Source organism: Trichosurus vulpecula, chromosome 6, assembly GCF_011100635.1.
Source record: "Trichosurus vulpecula isolate mTriVul1 chromosome 6, mTriVul1.pri, whole genome shotgun sequence".
In the NCBI taxonomy this organism is placed as follows: domain Eukaryota; kingdom Metazoa; phylum Chordata; class Mammalia; order Diprotodontia; family Phalangeridae; genus Trichosurus; species Trichosurus vulpecula.
The window spans coordinates 126,253,473-126,278,418 of NC_050578.1; positions in this window are offsets into that span (position 1 = coordinate 126,253,473).

Sequence of the window (24,946 nt, forward strand, 5' to 3'; positions counted from 1 at the left end):
CAATCTGGTGCTCACATGTATACACCATTACTCCATTCTTCAACCTAGTTGTGATTTCTTTCATTCACTTCTTTTTACATTTTTTGAACTTAAATACAACAAAATAAAAGAGAAAAAATACTGAAATTGAAATAGTAACAAATAAGAAAAGAAAAAAAAAAGCATTGCCATGTGAACAGTAGAATGTGAGAGAGGATTCATAATATACAGCAATTAATTTCCATTTCAAGAAAGCCTATATAACAAATACTATACATTGTATTGAGAGCTGCCCATCATTGCTTCCTTATAATTTCTCTATTGTTCTCTGCTGTGGACTTTTTAATTTGCTCTTCCTCCAACCCCCCCGGGCTATAATTAAGCATGGGTGTGTATGTATCTGTGTGTGTATGCATAATCTATATACATAAACATATACACACATATACACATATACACACACATATACATATATCCAAGTCTTTCCATGTTTTTCCAAGTTCACCAATTTGTCATTTCCTATATCACAGCAATATTCCTACCTTACTCTCTCTAGTTGTTTTATATAGTCCAAAATGACATTGATAAATATGGCTGACAGTGTAGTTTCCCCATATTTCTCTTTCGATTAAATCTATTTTAGCCTTAACTTTGTCCAAAATAATGGTTACCACCTCAGCTCCTTTTCCACTAACAAGTTCTGTTCCTGATCTTTATTTTATTTTTGTGTATATCTTATTTCTTATTGTTTGTTTGGTTTTTTTTGGCAGGGAAATTGGGGTTAAGGGACTTACCCAAGGTCACTCAGCTAGTACATGTGTCAAGTGTCTGAGGTCGAATTTGAACTCAGGTCCTCCTGACTCCAGGGCCAGTGCTCTACTCACTGTACCACCTAGCTGCCCCATATCTCTTATTTCTTATCTCTCCTGACTCCTCTACTTTACTTCTACCTACTACCTTGTCCTCCTGTTACTTAATCTATGCCACCCCCCAGGAACCCTCTATTTTACTTCCATTCCATTCATCTAAACACCCTTCTATAGTCCCTTTAAGCTATTCCTCATTCTCTACTCTAAAGATGCCTCCCTTAACCTTACCACCTCCAATATGCCCTTAGTATTTTATTTATTTCTGAATTTAGAAGACTTTTATTTTCTTCTAGATATGTATGAACTCTTGAAACCATTCCCAGTGAAAGTGGGTTTCCGGAACTAACAGCCCAACTCCCCAATCTAATTCCTCTGTGTCAATTCTTCCCCTTGCACCTCATTTGAATAAGATAAATACTCTTGTTAGGTGCTCCAAAATGATTTTATTTTTTAAAATCATATCCTACTTGGGTCTACCCAAAACTTTCTTATGAACTACCCAATTACTAAATACAATCTTAAATGTATGTTTTACATTTTACATACATAAAAGGTAAACAGATGTCATTATTGAGTCCCTTGTAACTAGTCTTTGGTAAGTACCTTATATTTCTCTTGGATTTTATATGTCAAGTCTTCTATTGAGTTCAGTTTATTTTTTAAACAAAATCCTGCAAGTCTGAAAGTTCATTAAATGTCCTTTTTTTCATTCAGGATTATGCTTAGCTCTGTTACATGTGATATTTTTGCTGCAGCTTCTTATGCTCTTCAATATATAGTGTTCCAAGATCTGTGGTCTTTTAGTGTCACTGCTACTAGGTCTCTTGTGATTCTAATTGTGACACTGCCATATTTAAATTCTGTTTTTTTTCTTATTGCTTCTAATATTTTATCCTTAAGCTGGGGGTTTCAGAATTTGATTATGATATTCCTGTGGTTATATTATTTTTTCTATTTGCCTATTCACATTTACATATATATATATATATATGTAAAGAGAGGGCACAGGGTAAGTTGAATATGAAGGGATGATAGCTAAACAAAATAAAATAAAATTAAGGGATAAGAAAGGAATATATTGAGAGAAGGAGAAAGGGAGAGATAGAATGGGGTAAACTACCTCATATAAAAGTGGCAAGAAAATGCAGTTCTGTTGGGAGGGAAAAGGGGGCAGGTGAGGAGGAATGAGTAAATCTTTCCCTCATTGGGTTTGACCTGAGGAGGGAATACCATACACACTCAATTGGGTATCTTACCCCACAGGAAAGAAGGAGGAAGGAGATAAAAGGGGGGGATGATAGAAGAGAAGGCAGATAGGGGAAGGAAGTAATCAAAAATAAACAGTTTTGAAAAGGGACAGGGCCAAGGGAGAAACCTGGATAAATGGGGATAGGATAGGAAGGAGCAAAATATAGTTAGTCTTTCACAACGTGAGTATTGTGGAAGGGTTATACATAATGATACAGATGTGGACTACGTTGAATTTCTTGCCTTCTTAGGGAGGGTGGGTGGGGAGGGAAGAGGGGAGAGAATTTGGAACTCAAAGTTTTAAAAACAGATGTTCAAAAACAAAAAAAAAAAAGTTTTTGCATGCAACTAGGAAATAATATATACAGGCAATGGGGCATAAAAATCTATCTTGCCCTACAAGAAAGTAAGGGGAAAAAGGATGGGGGGGAGCGGGGTGACAGATGAGAGGGTTGACTGGGGAATGGGGCAACCAGAATATATCCCATCTTGGAGTTGGGGGGAGGGTAGAAATAGGGAGAAAATTTGTAATCCAAACTCTTGTGAAAATCAATGCTGAAAACTAAAAATATTTAAAAAAAATAATGATTTTAAAAAGAAAAAAAAGAAGTCAACAAAGTCAAAGAGCCTAAATCAAAAGCCTCCAAGAAAAATATGAATTGGTCTCAGGCCATGGAAGAGCTCAAAAAGGATTTGGAAAAGCAAGTAAGAAAAGTAGAGGAAAAACTGGGAAGAGAAATGAGAGTAATGCAAGAAAATCATGAAAAACAAGTCAACAACTTGTTAAAGGAGAGTCAAAAAAAACTGAAAAAAATAACATTTTTGTTTGTAAAATTTTTATATTAGAGACTTTTTTCATTAGTTCTTTTCTTTTAATTAATGATTATAACTTTGATTCCATAGAAGGTCACTTTTTCCTCTATCTGATGCTCTCTTTCTAGACATTATTTTGGCTCGAGAGCTATTTTTTTTTAAATTTCATTTCGTTATGGTGTGCATATTCATGTAGGCACTCCCACATATACAGATTAACTACTATTTGCTGATTGCAAAATTCTTTCTTTGGAACAGTTTTTGGAAGGTGTTGACTCTTTGTGCTTGATATAAGTTTAGGATTGTTCTCCCATGATAAATGGCAAAATCTCTGTTTTTAACTCTCTTTTTTCCCTCCTAGATTGTTTCCTAATATGACTTCCTTAGATGTAACTAGGATTTTTATTTCATTGTTTTATTTTTCTTTGTAGAGATATTTAGTGTTTTTATTTCAAGTGTGAATGCTATCTTTAAAAATATCTTTATATTTTTGTTGTATCCCTTTGGTTTTCTGTTCACTCTCTTTGGTTTTTTTTTCAGTGTCCACTTCTTCATAAAGATTTTCCTCTTTTAAAATATTGATTCTCTCTTTTTTTCTGGGTTCTGTATTCCACACTCTAATTTACCTTATTATGTCTTTCTTTAATTATTTAAATTCTGGATCCAGTCTTGGTGGTCCTGTATCTATTGTATTTTTATTTGAAGGTCTATAGAAATTTTTTCTAAGTAGAATTATTTCTTCTTACAACTTCTCCTGATATTCTTTTAGCCTGTAGGATATTCATTGAATTAAAGCCTCTTTTGACTTATTCATTTCTATAGATTCTATGCCACTTTCTCTTTGAAATTTTTAGGAAATTTTTTTTTCTTTCCTTTTTTGGTATTATTGTGGTTCTTTACTGTACATGTCATAAAAATGGTGTTTGAATGTGATATAAAGAAGCTGGCTTTAGAAATGACGACTCATCCAAACCTTTTGCCACACATTCATCCTGGCAATACTTTTTTGATAGGAAATTAGGTTAGTTTGACAAGACTTCTTAGTGAAACAATTCTGGCTCATTTTCTATGTACTCACAAACCATTTGTTTAATAATCCATCCTAGAATTTTGCCAAGGATTGATGCCAAACTTTCCAGTCTGTAAAGAATCCAATTATTTTCCCTTTCTAAAAATCACTATACCATTTGCTCATATTCATTCTCTTGGCATCTCTGTGATTCCTAGGTTGCTACAAAAATAAGCTAAAGTGATTCCAGATTACAATGACTATTTTGTCATGTTTTTGGTATATAGCTCTTCAAGACTTAACTACTCAAATTCCTGTAAAGAAACTAGATTCATTCTTACTGCTTTCTCTTTTATTTTAGGCTTCTGTGTTCTCTGAACTATGGTTGCTTTATTCTTATCTGTTTGATTTTTCCCCCTTGTTGCAGATTACATAAAGAAACAGGGAAGAGGAAACTAATACATTGTTTTGCTTGGTTTTGAATAAAGTGACGTACAGGGGTTGGAATAAGAGAATCTTGGCTCATATCTGAATTATGCTATTTACTTCCTTGTTGACCTTGGGGTGGGGGGGTGTTGTGTAGGTTAACTCTAAGATTATTTTATCCTCTAAATTAAATGAACATGTGATATAAAGTTATCATTTATTATTTATCTGTCTCTTCAACCTCTTCAATTTATAGTCTTAGAGAGTTACCTGGAATACTGACAGATTACTTACCTAGGGGAACTCAGTCACAGTATGTACCAGATATTGGACCTGAACTCAGGTCTTCCTAACTCCTAAGCTGGCTCTCCATCCCCTCTTCCACAATTCCTCTGCTTTTATCACCTTACCTTCTTAAATAAAATGTTTTTTCTTTTCCTAAATCAGTAATATTAAAAATATAATTTCCTTTCTTGCCATTTTTGTTTCTGTATTTCTGTTTTGTAGGTATAAATGTTATTTGCAATGGAAAATATACAGAATTTTTGCAATAGTATGGGTCAAGTAAGTGTCTATGGGAAAGACATTGAACCCAAGTGTCCTTCACACACACACACACACACACACACACACAGAGTTGTATATATATGTGTATATACACATATATGTAAATGAATATTTACATATATATGCATACACAAGCATGCATACATATATATTATTCTACAAGATAATTGAATGAAAAGAACCACAACCCTGATTTGTATAGGGCTATAGTACTTTCCCCACAATAGCTGAGGCAGCTAGGTGACTCAGTGAATAATGCACTGGACCTGCAGTCAGGAAAACCTGGCCTCAGATACTCACTAGTTTTGTAACCCTAGGCAATTCACTTAACCTCTGTTTGGCTTAATCCACTGAAAAAGGACATGGCAAGCCACTGCAGGGTCTTTTGCAAGAAAATCACACATGGGGTCATAAAGAATTGGACAGCACTGCACAACTGAACAACATTCCCTATGACAATCTTATAAACTAACAGCATAGACTCACATTCTGGATTTCAAACAAGAAAGGATCTTACAAGAGACCTAGCCCATGGTCACACAAGCAGGATATTCTTTAAGGTATAAAAATGATAGATACATACATACATACATATACATACAGATATATATATATATAAATACACGTACATACATACATACATAATCAGGTCCATGGCTTAGCATGGTTCTTGGAGAGAATAGTCTTAGTTCCTAGTCCAAAAACTCTTTGTCTTGGGGCAGCTAGGTGGCGCAGTGAGTAGAGCACCGGCCCTGGAGTCAGGAGTACCTGAGTTCAAATCCGGCCTCAGACACTTGACACATTTACTAGCTGTGTGACCTTGGGCAAGTCACTTAACCCCAATTGCCCTGCCTTCCCCCCTGCAAAAAAAAAAAAAAAAAACTCTTTGTCTCAAGTTTCAGGCATGCCAGCTTCTCAGGGTTTCCAGGCCAGGTTGACTAGTATACCATCTTATTGGCAATTCTGCCACCTAGGTAATCATGGCAGGAACTTTTTTGTCTCTGAGGATAACTTCCAGCACCTAAAAAAGAGGACATAAAACATTTAGCAAAAACAGATAACACCAGACTCATTACTCATAGCTAAGATAAAAGGGAGATAAGTAAGTGAAGGAAAATCCCTTTCAAAGGTGCATATCATGGCATCCATACTCCCTTCACAGATGTGATAGGGCCTTAATGGAGTTAATGTTAGACAAATTGGACATGCTTAAAGGCCCTTCAAGGCTAAATCCATCTTACAATCCAGCATGCTGTTACTAGAATGGCCTTTGTTTTCTTTGAGTGACTCAATTTATCTCAGTGAGCTTTACTAGGTGCTAAGCCCCGGGCCCAAACCCCATTAGGTGTTAACATAATCCATGTGGATGTGAACCTCCCAGGGTCCTAAGCGGAGGGGCCAACTCAAGAACCAATCACCAGAGCCTGAGCTATGGTCATTCAGATGATGTTTGATGATGTCTGAAGCCCTATAAGAAGGGAGGGCAGAGCCATTTGCATGGGGCTCTGGAGATGGTGTTGATGAGGAGACTCCAGGCAGCTGTAGCTAAGGAGCCCTCCAGCTTGTAAACCCGATGTTGAGACTTTGTTGAACTCTGGTAACTATGTGTTGGGATTGAATCAGACAAAGTCTGTTGATGTTTGTAATTTGTTTGCATTTTGTTTTGAAGTTCAGGGTGCTGGCTTTTTCCCCTGAACTAACTGAATGATATTTGAATGCTGAATTAAAAGCAAACTTGTCAACCCCTTCACCTTGCTTTCCTTAATTAAGCAGATCAGAAGAACCTGTGCTGTTGGCAGCTTTCTGGGTGCTGGCTGTGGGTGGATCTTATACCCCCACAGAAGCTGCCAGCCAGATTGTTAAAACACATGCTAAAAAATCCAGGCTGCACATTCCTTATTTGAAATTTGCCAATCCTTTTTTTAAGATTATTTTATTTATTTTTATTTTCAACATTCATTTCCACAAGATTTTGAGTTACAAATTTTCTCCCCGTCTCTTCCCTCCCCCTACTCCAAGAGGGCATGTATTCTGACTGCCCCTTTCCCCATTCTACCTTCCCTTCTATCACCCCACTCCCCCTCAATCCTCTTTCCTCTTTCTTTCATGTAGGGCAAGATAGATTTCTATAACCCATTGCCTGTATATATTATTGCCAAGTTACATGTAAAAAGCTTTTAACATTTGTTTTTAGAACTGTGAGTTCCAAATTCTCTCCCTTTTTCCTTCCCCATCCACCCTCCTTAAGAAGACAAGAAATTCAATACAGGTTGTGCATGTATCCTATGTATATATATATATATATATATATATATATATATATATATATATATATATATATTCCCTTCAACTTCCCTAATACTGAGAAAGGCCCCATGAGTTACAAATATCATCTTTCCATGTTGAATTATAAACAGTTCACCTTTAATAAGTCCCTTGGGATTTTTCTTTCCTGTTTACCTTTTCATGCTTCTCTTGATTCTTATATTTGAAAGTCATATTTTCTATTCAGCTCTGATCTTTTCATCAAGAATGTTTGAAAGTTCTCTATTTCATTGAAAATCCATTTTTACCCTAAATTATTGTACTCAGTTTTGCTGGGTAGGTGATTCTTGGTTTTAATCCTAGCTCCTTTGACCTCCAGAATATCATATTCCAATCCCTTCAATCTGTTAATGTCAAAGCTGCTAGACCTTGTGTTATCCTGATTGTGTTTCCACAATACTCAAATTGTTTCTTTCTAGCTGCTTGCAATATCTTTTTCCTGGACCTAGGGTCTCTGGAATTTGGCTACATTGTTCCTAGGAGTATACCTTTGGGGATCTTTTTCAAGAGATGATTGGTGGATTCTTTCAATTTCTGTTTTACCTTCTACTTATAGAATATCAGAGCAGTTTTCCTTGATAATTTCTTGAAATATGATGTTTAGCCTCCTTTTTCTTTGTAGCTTTCAGGTTGTCCACTTATTTTTAAATTATCTCTCCTGGATCTATTCTCCAGGTCAGTGAATTTTCCAATATGATATTACACATTGTCTTCTATTTTCTTCATTCTTTTTGTTCCGTTTTATAGTTTATTAATTTTTAATAAAGCCATTAGCTTCTACCTGCTCCTTTCTAATTTTTAAGGAATTATTTTCTTCAGTGAGCTTTTGGACCTCCTTTTCCATTTGGCTAATTCTGCTTTTTAAATCATTCTTCTCTTTATTGGCTTTTTTAATGTCTTTTGCCATTTGGGTTAATCTATTTTAAGGTGCTATTTTCTTCTGTATTTTTTGGCTCTCCTTTAGCAAGCTGTTGACTTGTTTTTCATGATTTTCTTTCTTCCCTCTCATTTGTTTTCCCAATTTTTCTCTATTTCTCTTAATTGATTTTCAAAGTCCTTTTGGAGCTCTTCCATGGCCTGAGACCAATTCATATTTTTCTTGGAGGCTTTAGATGTAGAATCTTTGCCTTTTGTCTTCTTCTGGCTTTATGTTTTGATCTTCTTTGTCACCAAAGTAAGATTTTATAGTCTGAATTTTCTTTTATGCTGTCTGCTCATTTTTCCAGCCAATTACTTGACTTTTGAGCTCTTTGTCAACGTATAACTCTGCTTCCAGAGTGGAGAGCAATCTGTCCCACACTTCACAGGTTTTGGGCTGCTGTTTACAAGCTACTTGTAGGCACCTGTAAATTTTCAGATCTTCTGAGGTGGTATGATCCAAGGAGAGGTGTTTACTCCTCTCCTGGCCTGTGCTCTGGACTGTGAGTGATCTCAAGCACTCTTTTCTGCCTTGGAACTGCCAGGAGGACTCCCTCTCCACAGTCACCACAAGCTCTGCCACATCAGTGCTCCTCCTCACCCCAGGACCACCAACCAGGACTTTCACCCAGATCTGGGCAGGGCAAAGTAAGAGAATCCTGCCTTGGCACCAGCAAAGAGAACCTTACTCTCCTGCTCTGATCAGCTGCTTGATTCCCCCCACTCTCTGTGGGCCTGGAAATCAAGGAAGCAGATGTTGCTGCTGCTGCCACCACACTGATGCTGCTGCCACCACAACTGCCCTGGGACTGGGGCTGGAACTAACCCTTCTCTCACCCACATGTAACAGAGTTTTCCCACTGACCTGCTAAGTTGTCTTTGGTGTTTATGAGTTGAGAAGTCTGCAAACTGCCACAGTTCAGTGATTCAGTGCCCTGAAGCCTGCTCTGCCCAGTCTCCTCAAGCCTGGTCTGTTCCAGCACAGCCCAACTGGGCTGTGCTCTGCTCCAAGCATGCTGCAATAGACCCTTCCCAGCAAATGTCTAAGTCATCGGGCTGGAGACTTGTTTCACTCTGTCTTTGTGTGGGTTCTGTAGCTCTAGAATTTGTTTAGAGTCATTTTTACACGTGTTTGGAGGGATTTGGGGGAGAGCTCAAGCAAGTCCTTATTTTTACTCTGCCATCTTGACTCCACCCCAAAATTTGCCATTCCTAGCAATAGACAACAATGCATTTCATTTTTTTCTACGATACTAGTGCCAAATTCAAAATAGTTCTCTATGGTCTCTAAGGAGGAATAATTAATGTCCCTTCACTTGCTTTCCCAGTGATAAACATTTAAGTCTAAAAATAGTCAATGTTATACTGCCATATGCAATCCCATATGTATACATGAAAATCCCAAATATTTCCAAATGCTAAGTTTTTCGGATTCACAAAACAATGTACTTTTCATAAAGTTCTCCATACAAGTCAATGAAATAAGAAGTATTTTAGGAAGCTAACAAAATATCCCTACTTCCTTAGCCTTATTAACCTAATGAGGTTTTCCTCTCCCCACAAATAAAAGAAAAAAGATGAATAAAAGAAAGAAACAAGAAAACACAACTGATTACTGATAGGAACATAAACTTGATCCATGCTGAGTTTTCCAAACTACATGTAATTCTCCCTACTGAGATTTTGGACTAGGGGTCACCTTGGCATTGTCCCTTTCCCAAAAGTGAAAACTGTCCTGGATGGAAACTCTTCCAATGATTTCTTCTGTGCATAAGGCCATTCAAGGTTGGTTCTGAACAGAAAAATGCCCCTTTCTACACAGGGCACACTCAAATACTCTAGGGGACTTTCTCAAAGAGACAATCCTCATAAAGGTACAGGAAATTTTCTTCCCATCCCTTATGCCAAATGGTTCCTGAAATTCCTGCAAGGATCCTTGCAACTGCTAGAGCAAATGGAACCCAAAAGGAATTGTAAACTCACCAATAAGAACAGAAAGAAATGGATGCTCAGCTACGGAAGTAGCACAGAATGTGAGTCATTTGTGGGTTTAAGGATAGTTATGTTTGCCCTAATAGTTGTAGGGCATTTTGCTTTTATAAAAGGTGAGTGCTATAGATCTGTTTAAACAAAAATAATTTAAAAAAAAACAATACATGTTTGCTAGATACTTGCAGTCTAATGATTCTACATTTCTCACACCAAATTTAATATCAGTATTTATATAGGACTCAATAATATGGAGCATATCAGTATTCTAATCCTTATAGAGAGTTTAATAATACAAGAAGTAACAGTACTTAGTCAAATCATTAAGAAACAAGCAGTTTCTAAAATTAAATCAATTGAAATGATTGTAAGGCAATACTCATTGGAGAAAAAAAAATACTTTACTTTTACAGACTACATTTTTTTTTCCAAATTCAGCTAATATATCTCAAAAAAATAAAAGTTGTAAGTCCTGGGCAGGGAATATCTCTACGAGTCCCCACAAAATGAAGGACCCAATTTTAGCCCAAACAAGCTTTCACATATAACACTGTAGAGCATTTACAGAGAAATATTTGCTTCAGAAGGATACTCAAAAATATACAAACTTACTCCCCCAGGATTTGGGAGGCATAAAATTCCCCTTACCACACAATCACTCAGTTTCTGGTGACGGGAACCGGATTAAGTTCTAAGCTCAGCTTGGTTCCCATAGAGCACAGCCCCAACCTGAATCCCACTTGAGCTTATATTGACAAATAATGTAACTTTTTTTTAAGAAGGGGGAGGGATTCAAATACTTGTTGATTGTCAATTTTTTATTGTCCCGTCCCACATTAGGCATCTGGGTGGTGCAGTGGATAAAGCACTGGGCTTAGAGTCAGGAAGAAATGAGTTTAAATCTGCCCTCAGATGCTTGCTAACTGTATGACCCTAGACAAGTCATCTTATCTCACTATCTTCCTCAAATTTCTCAACTATAATATGGGTATGATAACCACATCTAATTGACAGGAATGTTGAGAGGACCAAATGAGATAATATTTGCAAAGTGTTTAATAGAAAGTCTGACACACAGTAAGTGTTTAATAAATATTTTCCCCTCCTCCAACTACAGTTTTTTTTTTCAAACCTACCAATATTTCTTTCCCTACATTCAAAACAGAACAAGAAAACAAAGCAACCTTAAACCCCACCTTGTCCTTGAAGTTTTCTTCAAGTGACAGGTGACACAATTATTAGTGATTTTTCTCAGTTCTTTATCTGCTCCTTCACAAAATGAAAGTGAAAGTGATCAATTTTGGGAGCACAGGTTCCTTCTGCCTATAAAATTATGGTTCAACAGTGATTATAGTATCTGTTATTTTTTCAGATGTTCTTGAGGTGATTAGATGTGTGTTCATACTTAAGAATGGAACATAGGAAGATTGCTATTCACTATAAAAGGTCTTCAGGTTATGAAATAGATACTTAGAGTTAATGTTACAGTTTAGAATGTCCATTCTTTTCCCCAACTATAATTAAATGTGTGACCTTCAACAAGTTACTTACCCTTTCTTGTCAAAAGTTTCCTCAACTATAAGATTAGACTAAATTAGACTAAAATGCTTTCAGCTTGATTAGAATTGCGACATAAGCATTAGTTGACCAGCTCTTAACCATAATTTCCATGTTTAAATGTGTGTGGTTTTATGGGACATTAACCAGGACTACAGATTTCATGGTTGAGTTGTGCTCAAAATATGTTTGTTTGTGCTGTAAAGTTTAAAAAAAACTACAGAAGCAGCTTAACATTAGTTATGTGTTCATAAACCCAAAACATTTTAAAAATACATATCTCTAGCTTGAAAAAGAAATCTCCTCAAGGATAAATAAACATGACATTTTCCCCCATCATCTCTTTATCTCCCAAATTCTTTCTACTAAGGATAATCAGAATCTTGCATTGTTGAAGAATCACTCGCTACAAATATCCCAGAGGATAGTGCCAGCTTGTTTCTCTAAGAAAAAGTCTTTGGAACAAGTGAGTCTGCCCATCCCCTGGTAAATTTCATGATTTTTTTGTTTTTTTTTCAAATAACAATTTAATTTTATTCCCAATTAAATGTAAAGATAGTTTTCAACATTCATTTGGTTTTTTTTAAAGATTTTGAGTTTCAAAAATTTTTCTCCATCCCTCCCAACACCCTTCCCCAAAATAGCAAGTAATCTGTATAGGTTATACATGTGCAATCATGTAAACATATTTCCACATTAGTCATATTTTGAAGATGGAAAAGAGTCAGAGAAAAAGCCACAAAAAAGGTGAAAATGGTGTGCCTCAATCTGCATTCAGACACCATAGTTGTTTGTTGTTCCACCTGGCCCCAGGCATGGATAGTATTTTCTATCATGAGACATTTAGAATTCTCTTGGATCATTGTTTTGCTGAAAAGAGCTAAGTCAATCATAGTTGATCATTACACAGTGTTGGTGTTATTATGTACAATCTCCTGGTTCTGCTCATTTCACTCAGCATAAGTTTGTGTAAGTCTTCTCAGATTTTTCTGATCTCACCCTGCTTATCATCTCTTATAGCACAATAGTATGCCATTACATTCATATACCAAAACTTATTCAGCCATTCTCCAATTAATAGGCATAACCTCCACATCCAATTCTTTGCCACCACACACACACACACACACACACACACACACACACACACACACTCACACATATACACACAAACCTGCTATAAATATTTTTTGACATGTACGTGCCTTTCCCTTTTTATGATCTCTCTGAGATACAGACCTAGTAGTGGTATCGCTGGATCCAAAGATATGCAGTTTTATAGCACTTTAGGCATAGTTCCAAATTGCTCTCCAGAATCACTGGATTAATTCACAACTATATCAACAATGCATTAGTGTTCCAATTTTCCCACATCTCCCCCAACATTTATAATTTCTATTTCTGCCATATTAGCCAATCTGATAGGTGTGAGGTAGTACCTCAGAGTTGTTTTAATTTTCATTTCTTTAATCAGTATTGATTTAGGACATTTTTATAGCCCTATAGATAGTTTTAATCTCTTCCTCTGAAAACTCCCTCATCATATCTTCTTGCTTAGTTTCACAGTAATATGTAGAAATGCTGATGATTTATTTGGGTTTATTTTATATCTTGCAACTTTGCTTAAACTGTTAATTACTTCAAGTAGTTTTTTTTTTAGTTGGTTCTCTTGGATTCTCTAAGTATACCATCATTTCTTCTGCAAAGAGTGATAGTTTTTCTTTTCTTCATTGCCTAGTCTTATTCCATCAATTTATTTTTTCTTCTTTTTTTTTGTTTATTTTTGAAGGGGGAATGCAGGGCAATTGGGGTTAAGTGACTTGCCTAAGGTCACACAGCTAGTAAGTATGTCAAGCTTCTGAGGCTGAATTTGAACTTAGGTCCTCCCGACTCCAGGGCCAGTGTTCTACTCACTGTGCCACTACCTGCCCCCCTTTTTTTCTAAAGCAAACATTTCTTGTACATTATTGAATAATGGCAGTGATAATGAGGAGCATTATGTCACCGCTAATCTTATTGGACAGGCTTCTAGTTCATCCCCATTACATATAATGTTTGCTAGTGGTTTTAGATATATACTCCTTAATTTAAGGAAATCTTCATTTATTTTTATACTCTCTGTTATTTTTAATAGGAATGGGTGCTGTATTTTATCAAACCTTTTTCTGCACTATTGAGAAATCATATGATTTCTGTTGGTTTTGTTATTGATATGGTCAGTTATGCTAATAGTTTAACTAATATTGAACAATCCTTGCATTCCTGGCATGAACCTCACCCGGTCACACTGCATTATCCTTGTGATAAATTGCTGTAATCTCTTGGCTAACATTTTATTTAAAATTGTTGCAACAATATTCATTAGGGAAATTTGTCTATATTTTTCTTTCTCTGTTTTGACTCTACCTGATTTATGTATCAGTATCATATTTGTTTTATAAAAGGAATTTGGTAGAACTCCTTCTTCGCCTATTTTTTTAAAAATAGTTTATATTATATTGGAATCGATTGTTCTTTGAATATTTGGTAAAATTCACTTATAAATCCATGTGGCCCTGGATATTTTTTCTTACGGAGTTCACTGATTTCTTGTTCCATTTCTTTTTTTTTTCTAAAATGGAGTTACTTGGGGTTTCATTTCCTCTTCTGTTAGTCTGCATAATTTATATTGTAAATATTCATCCATTCCACTTAGATTTCTTAGATTTATAAGTATACTGTTAGGCAAAATGGTTTCCAATTATTCCATTAATTTACCTTCAATGGTGGTAAATAAACCCTTTTCATTTTAATATTAGTAATTTGATTTTCTTTTTTCTTTAAGCCAAACTAACCTAAGGTTTATTTATTTTATTGGGTTTTTTCCCCATAAAGCCAGTTCTTAGTTTTATTCATTACTTCAATAGTTTACTTACTTTTAATTTTATTTATCTTTCCTTTGAATTTCAAAATTTCTAGTTTGGCATTCATTTGGGGATTATATTTCTTTTTTTCCTAGCTTTCTTAGGTGCTTGCCCAATTCATTAATCTTCTCTTTCCATATTTTATTTGTGTAAGTATTTAGAGATATTAAATTTCCCCTAAGTACTGCTTTGGCAATGACTCATACGTTTTTGTATATTGTCTCATTATTGTCACATATTTTGATGAAATTATTAATTGTTTCAATGATTTGCTGTTTGACCCACTCGTTGTTTAGGATTAGATTATTCAGTTTCCAATTAATTTAACCTAACTTTCCATGGCCCTCATTACATGTGACTTTTATTCCACCATTGCATTGGACCAGAATGCATTTGATATTGCCTTTCTACATTTGATTGTGAAATTTTTTATGCCCGAATACCTGTGTCATGTGACGTTGAGTATAAGGTATATTCCTTTCTATTCCTATTCAGTTTTCTACTGATAGAATCATACCTAACTTTTTCTAAAATTCTATTCACCTCCTTTACTTCTTTCCTATTTTGTGGTTCTAGAGTTGACTGGTTTGCCTCCTTTGGAAGGACATGCTGTTGAGGCAGAGCCAAGATGGTGGCTGGAAAGCAGGGACTTGCTTAAGGTCCCCCCCACTAAATCCCTCCAAACACCTGTAAAAAATGGCTCTGAACAAACTCCAGGGCTACAGAACCCACAAAATAGCAGAGGGAAACAGATTTCCAGCCCAGGAGAGCCTGGATGGTTGCCAGGAAGGGTCTATCACATGGTGCTGAGAGCAAAGGGCAGCCCAGCATGGGACATGCCAGGACAGACCAGACCCAGAATCAGCCAGCCAGAAGAGACCTTGGGACCATGAAACACTGAGCTGTGGCAGTTCCCACACTTTTCAACTCACAAATGCCAAAGAGCAGGCTAGGAGCAAACTGCAGGATTGAGTTCAGAGCAGTCTGGCCACCAGCTCTGGAGGTGGAGGAGTTCATGCAGTGATGGCTGTAGCAGCAGCAGGAAGCTCCTGAGGCTGCCTCCAAAGTGCCAGCATCAGCAGCTTTCTGAGTTCCTGGTTTACAAAGTGGGAGGAATCTAACAGCAGATCAGAGTGGGAATACAAGAAGTGCTTTATGGACACAAAGGCAGATTCTCTTGCTGTGCATTGTTTGTATCTGAATTGCAGTCCTGGTTGGCAGTTCTTGGGGGAAGAGGAGTGCTGCTGTGACAGAGCCTGGGGTGACAGTGGAGTAGAAGTAGCTCTGAAAGCGGGGGCAGCTAGGTGGCGCAGTGAGTAGAGCACCAGCCCTGGAGTCAGGAGGACCTGAGTTCAAATCCAGCCTCAAACACTTGACACTTGTACTAGCTGTGTGACCTTGGGCAAGTCACTTAACCCCAATTGCCCTGCCAAAAAGCAAAAAAACAAACAAACAAACAAACAAAGAAGTAGCTCTGAAAACCTCAGCACATGGACCCTAAAGCTTGGGACAAAGTTCTCTCTACTCTACAAGCGGTCATATGCTGACAAAAAGCTCAAGGGTGAAGTAGTTGGCTGGGAACAAGAACAGACAGCAAAAACAAACTCAGACTCAAACACAGACTCAAACTCAAACTCTAGATTCCTTTTTTGGTGACAAAGAAGATCTAAACATACATTCAGAAGAAGTCAACAAAGTCAAAGAGCCTACATCATCAAAAGCCTCCAAGAAAAATATGAATTGGTCTCAGGCCATGGAAGAGCTCAAAAAGGATTTGAAAAAGCAAGTAAGAGAAGTAAAGGAAAAAATGGGAAGATAAATGAGAGTGATGTGAGAAAACCATGAAAAACAAATATGGATTTTCAATAAAGTAGAGGACTTTCAAGCTTTCTCAATGAAAAGACCAGTGCTGAATAGAAAATTTGATTTTCAAATACAAGAATGAAGAGAAGCATGAAAAGGTAAACAAGAAAGAGAATTCATATGGAACTTACTAAAGTTGAACCTTTATGTTTACATTCCTACATGGAAAGATGATGTGTGTAATTCAGGAGACCTTTCTCCATTTTAGGGGAGTTGAAGGGAGTATAGAAAGAGAGCACAAGATGAGTTGCAAATGAAAGGATGATATCTAAAAAAATGAAATAAATTTAAGGGGTGAGAGTGGAATTCATTGAGAGAGGGAGAAAGGGAGAAATAGAATGGGGTAAATTATCTCACATAAAAGTGGCAAGAAAAAGCAGTTCTGTTGGAAGGGAAGAGGGGGCAGGGGAATGAGTCAATCTTACTCTCATTGGATTCAACTTGAGGAAGGAATAACATACAAACTCAATTGGGTATCTTATTCCACAGGAAAGTAAGGGGAAGTGTATAAAAAAGGGGGGATGATAGAAGGGAGGTCAGATAGAGAGAGGAGGTAATCAAAAGCAAACACATTTGAAAACGGACAGGGTTAAGGGAGAAAATGGAATAAAGGGCGACAGGTTAGGATGGAAGGAAATATAGTTGGCCTTTCACAACATGAGCATTGTGGAAGTGTTTTGCATAATGATACATGTGTGATCTATGCTGAATTGCTTGTCTTCCTAGGGAGGATAGATGGGAAGGGAAGAATTTGGAACTCAAAGTTTTAAAAGGTGATGCTTAAAAGATTTCTTTTGCATACACCTGGGAAACAAGATAGATAGGGAATGGGGCATAGAAATCTATCCTGCCCTATAAGAAAGTAAGGAAAAAGGGGATGGGAGGGACTGGGGATAAAGAGGGGAAGGCTGACTGGGGAACAATGCAATCAGAATATATGCCATCTTGGAGTGGGGGGAGGGTAGAATTGGAGAGAAAATCTGTAACTCAAAATCTTGTGGAAATCAATGTTGAAATATTAAATAAAATATATACAGAGGAATAAAGGAAGGACATGCTGTTGTTCATTTAGCTAGAAAAAAAGCTAACCAATTGAATGTACATCCAACTCTGGGACAGGCTGAGCCCAATTGCCATGCCAAATGCCAGGAGAGTGTGTGGGCAGAGACGGAAACAATGTTCGATAACACTTCTAGGGAGGCAGAAGCCTGTGCAATACTAAGAAGAAAGCAGGAGAACTAAGGAAGAAACAGTGTTTAGGGAGATACTTGAGGAGTTTTACTCAGCAGGAGGTCACAGATATTTTGAGTTGGTTCACCCAAAGGATGGGAGAATTGTAAATATCTCAGATGGTGAGAATCAGTGATAAAGGGGTCAGAGGAGTAGATAGTAAGATTACTTGAAATTCATAGGTTTTAGTCAGAACCCTTTTGTACAGCAAGCTTTTAGGGATTACCATTTGAAGGAGGTAATAATACCATTAATCTATTAGCTTTATCAGGGGAAGGATGTAACAGAGAGTGTCCTACCGATTCTATGTGGCCTAGTGGAGATAGACCCTGGTATTTATTTAGGGACTGTATGAGAAAGTTAAAAGAGGAGGCAATTAAAATTGCTATAATGACTAGAAATGCCAAAGTTTATTATGAAACTCCTTTAGCAGTTTCTCATAGAAACACAATAGTGAAGATAGCTCCTACTGCTTATAAGCACCTAATTCTGACTCTACTAATTGAGAAGATGGAGCACACTCTTTTGGTGGTTCTGGATAAAATATCAGAGTTAAGTGACTTTAGGGATGGAGGAAAAGATGAATTTCCTTGAGAGAAAAGAGTAAATAGCCAGTGAATTCAAAGTCAGAATAGATTGACAAGAAAAGAATTGTTTATTGCTGTATTGAGAGCAACAATAGATTTTGGAAGAATAAATGGCATTCCAACTAATGATCTATATAAAATATACTGAGAAAAGGGGCTTAATATCAGACTGAATAGGGAATTAAGAACTGCCCCTTCACATCCTCCTGAATCCTTGTATCCAAGTTTGTCACACCTTCAGGAAGAATAGGAAATTGTCCAAGCCCAAGCTCAGATTAAAGAAATACACAGACAGGATTACAGACCCCTGATCAATCTGACCATATATTGGAAAAATGGATCAAAGACTGTAACTAGGACAGTAATAGATCCTGGGGCAGAGCCCTCCCTTATATATGGAAACCTGGATAAGGTTAAACATGGGACTCCTATTACCATTACAAGACTGGGAGGGGTTGAAATATCAGTCAGGCAAATCAAAGTAACAATGAAAATTGTGCAATTACCTAAGAAAGAATATACTAACATATTCTACCTAACATATCTTACCATATACTAACATACCCATTCCTGAATACAGACTCTAAATTTGCCTGAGGGGAGATACCAATTTGCAGTAAAGGAAACAGGAATTAGTACAGTTTTAGTAGAAAACATAAAAATGGACCCAACCACTTTACCTGAACCTTCTGAAGTAATTATTTTATAACAGTATTGTGTGCCAGGTGGGCAAAATGAAGTTACCAACACTATAAAGGAATATGCTGAGGCAGGAATATTAGTTCCTACAACCACTCAGTGGAATAATCCTGTCTGGCCAGCACAAAAGTCAGATGGGACATGGAGAATAAAAGTGGATTACAGACAATTGAATAAGGTGACTCCTCCCTTTTATGCTGCTGTTCCAGATACTGTTACCTTAATAGAAAGGATCTAGAAATTTGACAGGACTTGGTACACATGTATTGATTTAGCCAATGCTTTCTTTATGATCCCAAAAGATTCTAAACAATGGCACCAGTTTGCTTTCACTTGGCATTGCCAACAATGTACTTTTACCTGATTGCCACAAGAACATCTGCATGGCCCCATTATTTGTCATAAGATTGTGGCTGAACATTTGGATGAATTAAAGCTACCTGGTGTACAGCTTACCCACTACATATTATGATACAAGTAAAAAATGTAAAAGAAGTGGAGAAGAGTTTGATGCTATCAATTGGGCATATGCAAAGAAAAGGGTGAAAAATTAACTCTGCAAAGATTCAAAGCTAGCTTAAACTGTAAAATTTTGGGGTATACAGTGGAATAAGGAGCTGTAAGAAATTCTCCCAAAAGCTGGACGAAAGATTCAGGATTTTCCTATCCCTACCAATAAGAAAGAGGTCCAAAAGTTTATAGGACTATTTGGTTATTGGAGATGCCACATTCCACATTTTGGACAGATTTTGAAATCCTTACATAAAGTTACAGGGAAAAAATATGTATTTTATTGGGGACTTAAAGAGCACAAAGCTTTGGAAGAAGCCAAGGCTGCTATACAATTGGCCTAAATTTATGGCCTATGCAAAGTGGCCCAGTGGAATTAGAAATGCAAGTACAGGATGAATATGCAAACTGAAGTTTATGGCAAAAAATAACAAGGTTGAAATGTGCTCTTAGGATTTTGGTCTAGGAAACTTCCTTCATCTGGCGTTCAATATACCCCTTTTGAAAAGCAGTTGTTGGCTGCATATTGGGTTTTGGTAGAGACTGAACAATTGACTCTGAACCATGAAGTAATATTGAAACCTAGAATCCCAATTATGACCTGGGTCGTGAGTACCCCAATTTCTCTCTTGATTGGACATGTGCAAGAAGCTAGCATAATTAAATGGAAATGGTATATTCAAAATTGATCTAAAACAGGCAAAAGTGGAGTTTCTGCTCTACATGAATCTAGGGCAAACATAGATGCTGAGGGAAATGATAAACCCCCTGAACCAAGGCAACAGTTGGTACAATCCATGGTAAAATGGAATGAGGGATATGATGGATTAACTGAAGAACAAAAGAAACATGCAGGTTTACTGATGGGATAGCAAAACATTTGGGCCACAAAAGGCACTAGAAAGTAGTAGCCCAAAACCTGTATACTAGGTGGACTAGGGAAAGTACTGGGATAGGTGGACTTATGGCAGTACATCAAGCTGTCAAAATAGAACAAGGACAGTGTCATATATTCACTGATTCATGAGTGGTAACTAGTGGGTCAGCTACATGGATTCCCATGTTGCTATGGTAAATAAGGAAGGACTTTTTTGTTGTCTTCTCTTTTGGAATGCTAAGGTAGTCAAGTGCTTTTAATAAGTCTTATCTTTGTATGAATAGAGCAGGTTAAGTGGAACCTTTTGTTGTCTTTGTTTTGGAGTGCTTCTCAGCACTAAGGAATCTTTGATTGAATCAAGAGTCTTTGATAACCTGCTTATATCAAGGGAAGGCCTAGTTTGAGTCACATGGTCATGATGCCCTTTGACCCTGAAGAAGTGTATATGTACTCAGAGGTTAGTGTTTTGCCTTTGGGAGCACACTCATTGGAAGGGGAGTCCCCCAGCTTTGGAAACCCAGATGCTGGACAGACAGCTAGAAGCCTGTCTACTGGTTTGTGTTTTTTTTGCTCTGTTTATATAATTTCTGTTTGTAATTTCTGTTTATACTTGCTCTGAAGTCCAGGGTACTGGTTTTTCCTGCTGAATTAAGTGAATGATATATGTATGTTTAATTAAAGTGAGGTTGTTAGCCCCTTAAATTTGCTTTCCTTAGAAAAGCAGATCAAAGAACCTGTGCTAGTAGCCCTTTTACGTTCTATTGTTGTTTGGTCTTTTATCCCCACAATAGCTGCTAACAGCTTTGTTGTTATACATGTGGAAAAATCAAAATTGGGAAATTCACAGCAAACAAGTCTGGGGCAAAGAATTATGGAAATATATATGGGATATGTCTTTGGTTACTAATTTGTCGGTTTTTCATGTAGCTGCTCACTTGGTCCTCACCATGCCAGAACATGAATACAATGCACATGCTGATTGACTAGCAAAGATTGCTACTCCACATATTGTCCCTACAATGACACCAGCTGATGATCTGGTACTAGCAAAATGGGTCCATCAAATGGCCCACTATTTAAGGGTCCATGCCATACACCAGTGAGCACAAGATCAAGATATTAGTGTCTTTCCTTCATTGTTAAAACAAGCAGCAGAGGAATGTTATATACTTCAGTTGGAAAAGGAAGGAATTGTTCCCCAGGTAGTAACTGGAGAAGTAGCAAGGGGAAAAGTTCCAGCCCAAATTTTGCAGACAGATTATATTGGTCCTCTACCCCAAGATAAAGGATGTAAATTTATATGTACTTCTGTTGACACCTATTCAGGTGTACTAGTAGCTTGTCCTTATAAGAATGCAACTCAGAAGGATGCCTGTAAAACTCTAGATTTCATAAGTCTATAATATGGAACCTCAATGCAGATTCAAAGTGATAATGGGTCACATTTCAAAAGTAATGAAATGAAGAGATATTGTATATTGAACCATATAGAATGGATAGACCATTGGGAGGAAGTATACCTCTAGCCAGAATGATGTCCCAAATCTGTAAAGTAGAAAAAAGCAAACATATAAGATCCCAAATGTTTAGTATTGGACTGTGAGGGAAGATATCCCAATACCATATTGAGGGACACCTGAGTTAGCAGGATATGATTTATGTTGTTTACAAGACTTTTAGTTGGATAGAAAGAGATAAGATTAATTTCTACTGGAATATGTATGAGAATCCCTAAGAATCATTTTGGACAGATATTACCTAAATCAAGATTAGCAGTTTGAGGAATACATGTATTGGCTGGGATAATAGATTCTAATTATCAAAGAGAAATTATCTTGGTACTCCAAAATTTAGGTGAGAAACCTATACAGTTTTATAAAAAATGATAGAATAGTTCAAGTTATTATTATTCCTTGCGAAAAAAAAACCCCTTATGAAAACTGACCCTCTTTCTAAAATAACTCTCAGAGGAACTGCAGGATTTGGTTGTACTGATAGAATAAACTTGGGAGCTAAAGTATGGGTAAAACAGATACTGAACAATGTTCCAAAGGCTGCAGAGATTATAGCACATGGGAAGGATAATACTGTAACTGTAGTTTATTCAAGAGAAGATGATTACCAAATTGTATCCTTTACTCATGTGTTCTACCATGAATGAGACTATTATAGTGAGCTCCTGGACTCCAGAAGCATGGCTGACCCTATATCTACCCCGCTTCTGGTTATTGTCTCCTTGTTTCTTTTTGGCTTTTTGTCTATTAAATTTGTTGGCTATATTTGTTTCCTGCAGGCTTAGTACCCTCCACCTGCAGATGCCTGATTGCTTAAGCCAGATGTCATCCCCAATGTCACCCCTGGACCTGACATCGACCAAGCTCCAGATGCCAGCTAAAGAAATGACCTCTCAAAGGGGACTTGACCTCTCAGGGCATGGATAGGTCTATGTCCAAGAGACCTTCACCTCTTACCCCAAGATTTTGAGCCCATTCTTTCAAGGGGGGAGCTATGATATTGTTTCATGTGTTTATTTTTCTGTTATCCCAGTTACATTGTTGTAAAGTTCTGTTGACACCACTTGCTCCATTGAACTATGCAATAGATTAGAAAGATCTTAGGGCCAAGTTATTGGTAATATCAATTTGAAGATCTTGCAACCCACTAATAGGCCCATGTGACCTGCTTATATCACAGGAAGCCTAAGTCACATGTGGTGGGAGGAGCTTGCTGAATGAGTGGAACAGGAAGCGGTAGAACAGGAAGGAAGAGCAGCCATAGCAGTTAGAGCTGAGAGAGAGAGGGGGGAGGCAAGCTAGATGTGCTGTGAGTGTTTGTGGGAAGGCCCTAGTGGGGGGTGCAGGGGAAGGATGGCTTTGAGCTGGAGTGGCTCCCTGCTGTGATAATGTGTATTAACATCTTTGCTGTTTGGATGGATTGGATTTCCTGGTTGTGGGATTGGGCTTTCTGGTGTCTGAATAAATGTTTTCTTCTGTGTCTTCTATGGAGAGTCTACTAAATTTTGAGATTCAGAACAACACTGGCATAGTCATAACAACAGCATCCCTTGTGAATATTGCCCCAGTGACACACTTGTACAAGTCCCAACTACACTGGGCCATGCTCTCTTTTTACTCAAGTGAGAGACATCTTTCCTAAAGTCTTTCAAAGTTATCTTGGGCTGAAAAGTTGTTTCATCTTTTGTTTTTGTGGATTCTACCACTCAGAATTCTTTTAAACTATTTCTTCTTTTATTAGATTCTATACCCCTTGTCTTATGGGAGTTGGGAAGAGAACCAAGGGACTACTCGGGATTTTACACATTATAGTTAAATATGCAACGGATCACTGCAGGGCCAGAAGCATCCCCAACAAATTTTTATAGTTGATTAAAAGCATTCAAAAAATATCTGCAGATATTTTATATCACTCTGTTGTTTGTTGTTGTACTTGAGTTGTTATTGTTGAGTTGTTCCTTAGTTGTTCAATTGTGTTTGATTCTTCATGACCTGGACCATAGCATGTCAATAACGTTCATTGGGATTTCTTGGCAAAGATACTACATTTCCTTCTCCAGTGGATTAGACACAGGTGTCTAGAATCACACAAGTAGTAAATGTCTGAGGCCAGATTTGAACTCAGGTCTTCCTTACTTCAAGCCCAGTGCTCTATCCACCTAGCTGCCTCCATAACTCACGTTACAAGTGCTTAAAGAAACATAAACAGAAGAGAACTATCAATATAGGCCTCTTGACTTATATTCTAGTGGGAAGAATTTTGCTTTCTTCTACCAGTCAAGATTTCAATTGATGAAGAGATCCAACTTGTAGACTTCTTCAGGAAATAAAAAAAGACAGGACGGTAAACACTTTCTGATGCATCAGAGATGCTATCATCTGAGGAACGTATGGTAGAAATTTGACAGGAGGTTGCTTTAAGACTCAATAAAATATAATCTATGTTGCTGTGACTTTGGGGAGGAAGGGTAGGTTTTTTTTAAAGAATTGGAGAGTGAGCTGATTAGGAAGTGATTCAAAATAATGAGACTTGGAAAGGATGTGAAGGGGATACAAATAGGAGAAAAATCCCTGTCTTGCAAAGATTAGTGAGTTCTGTATTGATGGTAGGGGAAGCTGAATCAAGAAGAATGCACAGGACAATTATGTCCCCTTCTTTTCATATTGCTAGTTCTAGAACTCATTTGCATTAAGTTGCAGATTGAGAGCAAGCATTTGAGAAGGAAGTGATCTAAAAGAGAAGACTAGCAAATATTTAATATTTCACTGAAAATGAACATATGTAAAGAAACTTTAGAAATTACTGACTGCACATCTATACATTTTTCTTCTTTTCTTGTCAACCTCTTCCTCCATTTCATACTGTCTAATATTATACAGTATCTAAGAAAATAAGTTGTTTTAATTAGCCTACACCATCCACAGAAGAAGTTCATTTTTATTTTAATTCATCATTAATCTCAAATTTTTCTGGTCAAATATTTCTTAACAATATGAATTATTCCCCAGGCCTAACAACGTGATAGTCTAGTCAAAAGCTTATTAACTTCGAAAAGGACTCTG